The sequence below is a fragment of the Dasypus novemcinctus genome, chromosome 16 (genome assembly GCF_030445035.2).
Source record: "Dasypus novemcinctus isolate mDasNov1 chromosome 16, mDasNov1.1.hap2, whole genome shotgun sequence".
In the NCBI taxonomy this organism is placed as follows: domain Eukaryota; kingdom Metazoa; phylum Chordata; class Mammalia; order Cingulata; family Dasypodidae; genus Dasypus; species Dasypus novemcinctus.
This window is the reverse complement of record NC_080688.1, coordinates 92,709,111-92,719,419: the sequence shown is the minus strand read 5'-3', so window position 1 is coordinate 92,719,419 and position 10,309 is coordinate 92,709,111. Positions and strand designations below refer to the sequence as shown.

Below are 10,309 nucleotides of genomic sequence, written 5' to 3'. Positions count from 1 at the left end.
ACCCCCAGGAGGCCCAGAGCCTGCAGGTGGAGGCTTTGTCGCCAGCCTCAGGGTGACGGAGCAGGTAGGAGGTGAGCTACCTGCGGCCGTTCCACACGGGCCTCCTCCAAGTGCCCAGGCCTCGGAGAGCCAGCCAGGTGTCCAGGAGGCTCCACCCACCTGCGTGGCAGGTGGCGGCACAGAGAGCCTTGAGGGCATGAGGCCGCGGGCTGGGCCTCCAGCTCTCTTCCCCCGCTTCATCCACTTGAGGATTTTCATTTCAATGAATAAGGAAGACAAAACGGGGTTGATAGGAGGAGGTTACGATATGATAATATTTATATTTAAATAGGTATTTATGAAATGTATTTGAAACTGTAATGCTTTTCATTTCAAATTTTAAAGCACAGAAATTCAACCAAAAATGACACTTCTGTGGTGCACTTAAAGTTGCTTTTTCTCTGTGGATTTTTAAATGCAAAGAGGATGCTAACAGAAAAGAATTGGAGGAGGGGGCAGCGCGGGGTCTCTGGATTCCTCCTTCCAGCAGGAGCCTTGTGGCGTTTTCCTGTGGGCAGCACGTCATTAGAAAACAGGAAGCGGCGCCATCCTTGGCGTGTTTATAACTGTCTCCATTTATTAAGGGTCCCAAGCCTAGATTGGGTGGGATTCGAATTTCACTACAAGAATGTCACGAAATGTTCAGGGAATAAATCTGTGTTCAGCATTCCCTTTGACTGAAACTCAATATCACTCATTTCAAAAGAGAGGGAAGCCTATCTGCCTTACCTCATTAAGTGAACTGAGATGAGGGCAGGGGTGTGAAAGTTCTTTGGGAAAGGCAAAACATTATGTAAATGCTATATGTGATCATGGAGCAGATAAATAATATAAACTTCTTCAAAGCGAGAAACCAATATTTTTATTCTAGCCCCTATAGACCATAAGATTGTTTGTAGATAATCATGGATTAATTGTAAACATAAAGAAAGAAACTTAAAAAATATATATCAAAGCTACTGCTTCAGGGCAAACTCCAGTGCACGGAAGCCGAAATGTTTGCTTTGATCAGAATTCCTTTTCTGGCACCTGAAATGATTTCTTCCACATCTGATGGTGAAGAGAGCGGCAGCCACTCCCAGAGGTGTGCGGTGCTTCCTGTGGTCTCATAACATATTGGCAGCCGCGTGGCTTCCGGGTACACCTGTCACTCAAGCAGAGCCGCGTGCAGCAGCGCAGGCAAGCCGGGGTTCAGACGTGGGGGTCCCTGCTGCCCCACGTCGGCTCCGCGCACCCTGGATGGTCCCGGCTGCCCCTCCCTCTCCCCCATCCCATGTGGTGGGGGGCAGAGGGCTCCCACCTCACCTGGTCTGCTCCTCAGGCCTCTGGGCTGGGCCGGCCCACCTGCAGGGCAGCCCCGAGAGCCCAGGCGCTCGGCGAGAGACACCGCTGTGCACTCAGAGTCCTTGGAAACTGGGGTCCCCAGCCAAAGCATGTCCAGCCAACCAAAGGAAATTGTATTCTGTCAGACTCAAGACGGAGTGGAGGGCATCCGCGTTTGGGGAACTTTCAGTTAAGCCGTGACCAACTCAGAGCATGGTTGTCTGGAGGTTTTTAAGGAGACTGAGAAGGGCACCCGAGGTTTCTCGCCATCACGCAGGGCCGTGGGCTGTGAATGTAAAAACATCTCGAGGGGTTGGGAAGGCGGGCGAGGAGGTGCTGCTGGGGAGGGTATCCAGTCCCCAGGAGGGTGTGACGCACCTCCTGAACGCTCCGGCGCCCCCAAAGCTGTGCTTCTCTTGGAAGCTGTGTTACCATTAAGATGTCCAACCCGGGCCCGCCAGTCCTCTCGGCCCTGCCCTGCAGTCGGCCACCAGGTCCCTGCCCTGCAGTCGGCCACCAGGTCCCTGCCCACTCCTGCTTGAAGCCAGGCGGAGGCTGTCTAAAGGGGACAAATGACATGAAACGTGGTTTCTTTGTTTCTATCCAGACTTCAGGGACTCCAGGTTTAGGTTTTCTGGCTGCCTGATGAGAGAATCCAGAAAGACAGAGTCAAAACGCTCGTATTCACCTTTTGTGACTGAATCGATAACTCTATAAGGGCTTACGGGACACTTAAATTTAAGTATCTCCTTTTTCTGTTCCATAGGCAAAAGTCAAAACGCAGTGCAAGTATAGCAAATTAGGATTCAGAAAGAATAATTTTCAGGACCCAATGAATACATATAAATGAGGGGTGCATGAGTGTGCCTGCCTGTGGTGTGCTCAACTGGTATGCTAGCACATATGAAATGAGTTGCTAAGCTCTTGGAAAGACCCTGCATAGATTCCAGAAGTGGAGATGGAGAGATGGACAGAGGGAGAGGAAGAGCAGGGAGGGAAAGAAATGGTTTACTGAGTGGCTGTAACCATCACATCGACCCTGGGAAGGTAAGAGCCATTAGCTCCAACTTAGAGGAGAGAAAACTAGTCATTGGCCAAGGGTCACACTTTTAGTAAGGAATAGAGCTGCAACCAGAAGTCAAGTCTTCCAACCTAAACCTGCAGTCCATTTCCACTATACCTGATGAACATGGCTCTAGTCTGGCAGGAAACTTTGGAAAGCTTTGAATGCTTCCTATTAGCTGTTGATTGTGATAAATAATTATAACTGATGAATAACCTTTTACTATTCCCCCTCTAATTGCCTTATAAAATTTCCTCCTGAATCCAAGAGAGGAAGTCTTAGTTTAAAAGTTTGTGAATTGCAGTAGTACCAATTCTGCAGTACTAACTTGTATGTTATTGTTTTTTCCAGCCTTGTTAGGTTGGACAGAAATCATTAGCCTCTCCTCCCTGACCCCAGCCCCCTGCTGAGGAGACAGGTTCAGAGACCCGGGGGTCTGCTCCACGTCACACAGCTGCTGAGTGCTAGACCCCAAACCAAGCCAAAGTCGTCTCCCTCCAGCTTCTTTCCATTGCACCAACGCCACCTGACGAGAAGGTCTGGCCGTGATGCGAGGCTGCACTGCGCAGACGCAGTGCCCTTCAGTGAACTTCCTGTTTGCTCTTTTTACACATCAGAGGCATTGTCTCTCCGGGGAAGCCCACGATGAATACAGATTTTCATTCCCTCAGAGGAGATGTGGGCACGGGCCCTGCGATCTGAGGGGAGACGTGCAGTATTCCACCAAGCAGACTTTTTAAAGCTTAAATGAGAGTAGCTAGCTGCCCCTGGCAATTCTGCCTGGTTGTCAGACATCGTGGAAATGCCCCTTCTCTGTGGAAGCCACCAGGAGCCGGGGAGCGGGCTCACGTGCGTAACCACGGCGCCGTGTTTGCAGATGCCAACACTGAGCAGGTGGAAGGGAAGGAGGCTTCTCAGTCAACACAAGACGCAAACTGAGGCCAAGGCAGAATTCAGAGCCACAGTGATAGAGGAGATTGAACAATTTTAAGAAGCAAACCATGAAGCTTAGTTCTGGGGCTGATCTCAAAACAGCATTTTTTAAAATGTGGGGAACACTAGAGTGAATTCAAATCTCTTCATCTTAAATTTGTAAAGGCATCACTTTATTGAACCATTTGTCCATTTTTATAAGCTGATTTATGATAACCATGATGTGATTCATCATGTCATCCTGTAAATAAATGTGACACTTCATTAAACAAGGTAATCAAATTTAAGCAGCTCCACACTCGTGTTAACAACTGAGACCTTTACGTTTCCATTGCTCTGGAGAGCCTCCTTCTATAATGAATGCAGATTCTAGGAAGAAAGCACCAGGGTATTTCCTAAGGGGTGAGAAAGAGTACTTTTTCAAGCAACCGATAATGACATTAATAACAACTAGCAATTTGCTGTAATGAAGCATTTTAATACCTGGGCTTTTTTTCTTTTTTTAAGAGGGTGGAACATGTCTCACTTATGTTCCTAAGAACTAGAATGTTGGAGCATCTTGAGTGCCTGTTATCAGGCTAACAGAACACTTTCAAAGAGCACATTTCAGGAGGAAATTTTTCATGCTATTTTTGTATTTGCCATCTGGAATGACACCGCAAGCTGGCAAACACAAGAATAATGTGAGATATTTCCATCACACAGAGTTAGTTACAGATTCATCTGGGAATCTGAGCATCTGAACATCAGTCAGATAACCGTAATTAGCCCAACTTTGACCTTCTTGGATGGTTCAAACAACTTCAGGGCTAGAAATGTTCATCTCCCTTTGGAAGGTGAGGTCCCATGAGCGATGAACACGAGGGCCCTGCGTCTGCCATGCGGAACGCAGTCAGGAGTCAGGGGCAGTGCAGGATGCGGCTGGGAAAGCCTCTCTTTAACTGCCCCCACCCCAACCACAGCTCCGACGTGGGTGTCCTCACCTGGAGAGGTGGGCTGCGGGCAGACCCTTCTTCACTGAAGCCAGCAGTCACATCTGCTCATAGGCAGCTGAGTCTTGATTGGCAGACTTCTAACATCGTCTCAGAGATAAATATCTGGAATATACCATATGAAACATCATACACATTGCTCAATAGATGAGCCTTAAACACTCTATTTTTCTGACAACATTCTGCATTTTCAAAACATCAAATTACTAGCCCTGTTGTGGACTTACACTGTCAAAACCTGTAAACTGAAAGTGGGTCTCTGGGAAATGGAAAAGGCCCACCTACCATGGCTCCTGAAGCCAATTGCTCAAAAATTTTATGAAAAAAATTGAAAGTTTCTAAAATTTTTGAGAGTTGACTTTCAAGACAGAAATAATTCAGAAGCCATGTCTTCAGAATATTAAACATCCGAACTGAAAGAAGGGGTCCCAAACTCCCAGTGTGCTCTTTCTTGGTGCTATAGCATTGTGAGATTTTCAGATAAATGAAATTTAAAAATAAGTTTAAGTGGAATTATTTCTAAGATATATACATGCCTTCCTTCTTAGAATACAAAACCTAATGAATACAAAACGGATGATGTGATCATCCGTGCTACAAAATACAATGTTGACCTTGAGGCTGCTGAGGCATGGGCTGCCCTTTGCTTCTACACTCAGTGACACCAGGTGACTAGTTTTGTTTATTCTTGGGTCTTCTTTTAAGGGGATTTTGCCTATCCCTCTTACTAACATCAGGAACCTGTCCACATTCTCTCTGCCCTTAGCACATCCTGTTTCAAGTGTGTTGTGCTCTGCAAACAAGATAGTCAACATCTTAGAGGACAGCTCTATAAGTTTTCCTTTTATGCCCAACCATCACCCTCAGGTTTGCCATGTAGAAGACTCAAGATGTGTACTGCCTGAAGAGTGAGAAACAGAGAGTTTTCTTAAAAGTTGAGTATTCATGTTAGTCCCCTGATTAAGAGTCGAAGACAATGACTGTCCTGCTGGCTACACCTGGTCCATGGTGGTTCAACACCTGTAAAGCTTAAACACACATGCATGACAGCAAAATGCAGTGAATGTCTAAGGAAAACAGAATATCAAGAGGAGATGAATAGAAAACACAACCAGAAAAGAGATACACCATGTTTCCCACCAGCTTAAAGATACACTGTGAGAGATAACACAATACAGTGTGATGCCATACTCTACCATACGACAAAGCACAGTGCAATGATATCCTAGCGACTTGGAATTCACTGTCACTCCTCATGAACACATCCACCCAGCCCATGGGATGTCTTTCTGGTACCTCCTTACAGGTCTGTGACATTCTGTCTTCTACCTGAAGGGTTCCTTCAAGTCCCAGACCCCAACATACTGGGTAGGTTTTTTCCTAGCATTAATATTCTCACTTTTTGGAAGTTTAGTGCTTAGAGTGATTATTACTTAAAAAACAGACCTTGGCACAGAAAATGCATTCATTTATCAATCAGGTATCAGGCATCACCTAGGAGCAAGGAGCTGTTCCTGGTGCTTCGTTCCTAAATGATTACTTTCCAGAACCCTTCCCATGGGGTCCCTGAGATACCAATCAAGAGTTTTCCTTCTGGTGTTGCTGGGGGGGGAGAGGTGGGGTGGGGGTGGTAGGGTTCAATGGGACCTCATATATATATATTTTTAATGTAATATTATTACAAAGTCAATTTAAAAAAAATTAAAAAAAAAAAAGAGTTTTCCTTCTGGTCTCTAAAGGGAGCCATTTTAGGAGAGGAAAGAAAAATACCTGAGGAAACTGCTAGATGCATTAATCAAAGCCTTTGCCTCTTTTTGCTTTCTAGCACTTAATATAAGTATTCCAACCATAGAAATTAGGGGGAAAGTAACTCTAAAAGGGTTTACTGTTTGAGCCAACATCCATACTGGGTGACTCTCTTTCACCCAGAGCTCTGGGCTGTGCGTGGCCTTCACAACAGCTATTTGCTCAGAGGTCTTTTTGCTCACTTCCATGTCACAACGTGCACCCCGAATGGAAACTTAGAGCTACGTGTTGGGTCATCGTGTCTGTACATTCAACATCACTAACTCATGGAGAAAACTACGTGTCTGTCATTAATTTAGGTAGAAGGATGATGTAAGGAGCTCTGAAAGTAGTAGAAAGCATGACAATGAACATTACTTTTGACAAAATCCCAAGGGCAGTGAGGCAACCAAGGACAGTTTAGTTAAGATGCCAGGAAGCACTCTGTGCTCAGGTGGTCACCAGGAAAAGACATGCTTGTGCTAGAAGCATCCTCATCCGTGAAGGAGGCTGAGTGGTGCCTGAGCGCCCTGGGGACCTGGAGACTGGGCACATACTGACCGTGGAGGTGGGTCTGGCACTTGGAAATCAATGTGAGTTCTTTCTCTTCAGAAACACAGTGAGCGTAGTTGGAGAACAAAAGACAACCTGATTAAAACATAGCCAAAGAGACACATTTTAAACAATTCTTCCTTTTTCACTAAATTGACATGTCATTGTTATCATATACAAAAACTTATATTTATTGTTGTTTATAAAATTGCTTGGATATTTTGCTTTGCTCTCTGTGGAGCGAGTTGCTCTATGGAATGTTGTGGAAACACAAGCTCAGGTGCATCAAAGACCTTCAGCTAATGGCTGCTTTATTACTCACACAGCACAAAGGGTCCAAAAGAGCAGGGGAAGAGAACCCACTATGGTTTGTGCCCAGGGGAGGCCACCTGTTTGGGTCAGAGTCAGTGGATGGAGGTTCAGCAGACCCCTTGTCATGTTGGAGATGAGGGATCCTTGCCCAAAGGTTGGGCTTTTCTACACATTGGGCAGTGGGGCTGCCAATGAGAAAAGGCATCTATCAAGCCACCTTGTGTCTATATATTTATATATATATATATAGTGTCTATATATTTATATATAAATTTATCACAGGACAACAGAGGGGTTTAATTAGCCCTGCCCACCCGAAGACCGCCCATGACCGACTGAGGTCGGCACCTTTCTCAGCCCGGTCAGCTGGTGGTCGTGTCCCTGATAGTCCTGGCGTCTGCCCATCAGTTGTGCTCTTTAAGTCAGTCCCACTGGCAGGGAGCCAGTAGAGCGTTTTCCCAGATTCTGGTTATAATTGTCTGGCAGTCTGGGTTTTGCTCTATTCTGGAGTCTCCATATTTGTTTTTCTACCTCTCCATCCGGATGTAGTGGGAAAATAGAGGCAGGAATGTCAGGACCTTATGATAGATGCCATTTTAAAAGAAAAGTTGAGGTCTATTTTTCCTCTCATATCTACTTTTCAAATTTCCAAAAAAATCCACTGCTTTGTAAAATGGGCCATAGCCTATGCCTCATACCCCATTTCCTAAGAAAACAGACTTCAAGTCTTATTTTCCCATCCGTGAAGCAAGGCTACAGCTCTGCACTTGTTAACGTTTATTGAGTTGATGGCTGGCACTGCTCCATCTTGTCCTCATGGAACGATGAGGAATACAGCTGTAGGCTGACTGACTGTACATGACGCTATCAAACATTGCTGCTTGGTGGCATTAATATTGCTATTATTTATTATTTACATATTTAATGACCTTATTTATATTATGCACCATTAGTGCTACTAATTATAACACAATAAACATAATTCATAAACATAGTTTATGGCGATGTACATAATCAACCGTTAGTGACATTACCTGAAACTGCTGCAGACATTTTTTCCCCTGTTAGAACAAACTCTTCCATGAGACAGAGCTATTGGATTGTGGAAAGACTTCTAAAAATATATATATTTTTGTGATTAGAAACAGATTGTGGAAAATACACGCGATGATTTCTTCAAAATAAATCCCAATGACCATTTTATGAGAACGGCATATGCCCATGTCTTTGAAACCTCACAAAATGTCCCAAAGATTTTCCTAATAATATCAGGATAAGATTTCTTATGTTGTGTGTTAATTTAAGAATAGCAAGGATCCCAGGATAATGTTTTAGTAAAAAAAAGAAAAAGAAAAGAAAAGAAAGAAGTGCCACAGGGATGGTGGGTGCAGGCCAGGAAATGAAGGGTGGACACAGATGGGGAAATGGACATAACTGAACAGGGAAAATTCCAGTTCATCTATTCAAATGAGTCAAAAAATATGGGTTAAAACAAGCCATGACCAGTTTCTCAACTCCTGAGTAGCAAGTATTTGTTGGTGCCATAGGATTGTGTCAATCGCAGAGGACAATTTTCCTAATTTTTTCATCTTTGAGGTTCAATGTACTCAAAATGTATCTATATGTCCTGTCAGTAAGGTGTTGTTCAGATTTTTAATGTAGAAAGCATAAATCTTTTATTTAAATAAAGCAAATAAAATTAATTTTAAATTTCTAATCAAACCATTTTTAAAGAAATACAATTATTTTAAAGAAATACAATACGATGTAGCAACCATCATCTTAGAACTGTCTCCTGCATTCAGATCAGTCACTTCTTCAACTGATTTTACCTGACTTAGGCTATAGCACTCATGGTGTCAATAAAGTTGTTGACAGTGTCCATCCTTACTTCAATTCTCCATTGCCTCCAGCCCTTAACTGTATTTGCCCATCAGAAAGAATTGAGCATGACATCAGAAAGAATTGAGCATGACATCAGAAAGCATTTAGTGTGACGTCATCAGTCTCCACTTTCTCAGGGTGCTTCTCTCTTGTTTTTGTTTTGTTTTTTACCCCACGTTTCATCAAATCCACAGTTTCGAGCACATGCCTCTTCACCATTCCTCCTCGCAGGCCTGGACAAGAGCAGCTCCTTTTATGTTTAAATTAATATGTTTGCCGTCAACAAGAGCTGGGCTCCATTTCCAGGTACACATTCCTGGGGTGTAAGAATACCAAGTACTCCTGTATGTCTAAGCACCAACTCAGGATGCTCTTTAACCTACTCCCTTTATTCCAAATGCTTTTATGTCTTTCACTAGTTGGATTCTGCCTAAAAATTCCTAATATTCTTCACTATAAGCAGAATAAATGGGGTCCCCCCAAAATAAGTGGTTTCCTCTACACTACACCAGTTTAGCAGTTCTAAAATTGGGATGTTTCTTACAGTCGATAGATATATCTGATGCAGTTATGTTTTCATTTTTGTCTTCAAACTAACCCTTTTCTTATATACACAGAGAAGCTTACATTTGACAAATCTCAGAATAGAGAAAAGAGGATAATTTATTACCAAGCTTTACTAAGGTTCCCACTTTGGAGGGAAAAAGAAAGTTCTTTTACTCCAAATACTAACAATTATTCATGAACTAGTCTAGCAACTCTGAATGCTTTTAAAATTCCACTTTGAGCTAGAACTTCTTCAAATTGACCATGTTCTTCTATAAATATTGGGGCAAATCAGAATTGTTAATGTCTTTCATATTGGCAAGCATCATTTTCCATTTCTAGGGGAAAGTTGCTTAGGTGGAAGGAATCTAAAATATGTCCAAGTATTAGGTTGAACCACAGAAAACTGCTAAAACTTGACCGTATTTTTACCTACAAAAAAAGCCATTTCATATGATACAGTCTAATCTGTAAGTACTAATGGTCCTCTCTAGCCACAATAAATTTTGTTTCACACACCCAAGCAAGTTTCACACACCCACACCCACTGGTGGTGGGCGACCAGTTATGTGCCTTAAAGAGCAGACTCTTTTTACAGTCGTTGCTTTATGGGCCTTGCCAAGGGGCGATTTGGTTCTCTGAAATAATGATCCTCCCATACCAGCCCAGGAGCTAGGTCCTTGGCAGCAGGACCAGGCAAGGCAAGAAGAAATGGAAATTTCTTAATGTATATAAAGTGTAGCCATTATTCATTGGCACCATTTTTAAGCAGTGACCCTAAAGACATTTGGAAGTTACAACACTCTGAAACCGAGTAGGATGTACGGCATACATCTTGACTTTGGGTCACTTCTCTTAGCTCAGAACAGAAGTATTAGCT

At 43.5% G+C, this 10,309-nt stretch overlaps 1 long non-coding RNA gene across 2 annotated transcripts; it reads right to left on the bottom strand.

Moving 5' to 3' along the window:
* Positions 1–875: 875 nt before the first annotated feature.
* On the bottom strand, positions 876–9,690 carry LOC105746934 (uncharacterized). 2 transcript variants are annotated; one of them, XR_001119145.4, is made up of 5 exons: positions 8,832–9,690; positions 8,034–8,113; positions 6,697–6,783; positions 4,342–4,455; positions 876–2,004 (listed from the first exon to the last, which is right to left on the bottom strand). It is a non-coding gene; the product is annotated as an uncharacterized lncRNA (long non-coding RNA). The 2 variants fall into 2 exon arrangements; XR_009180990.2 differs by lacking the exon at positions 876–2,004 and adding an exon at positions 3,510–3,753.
* Positions 9,691–10,309: the final 619 nt, after the last annotated feature.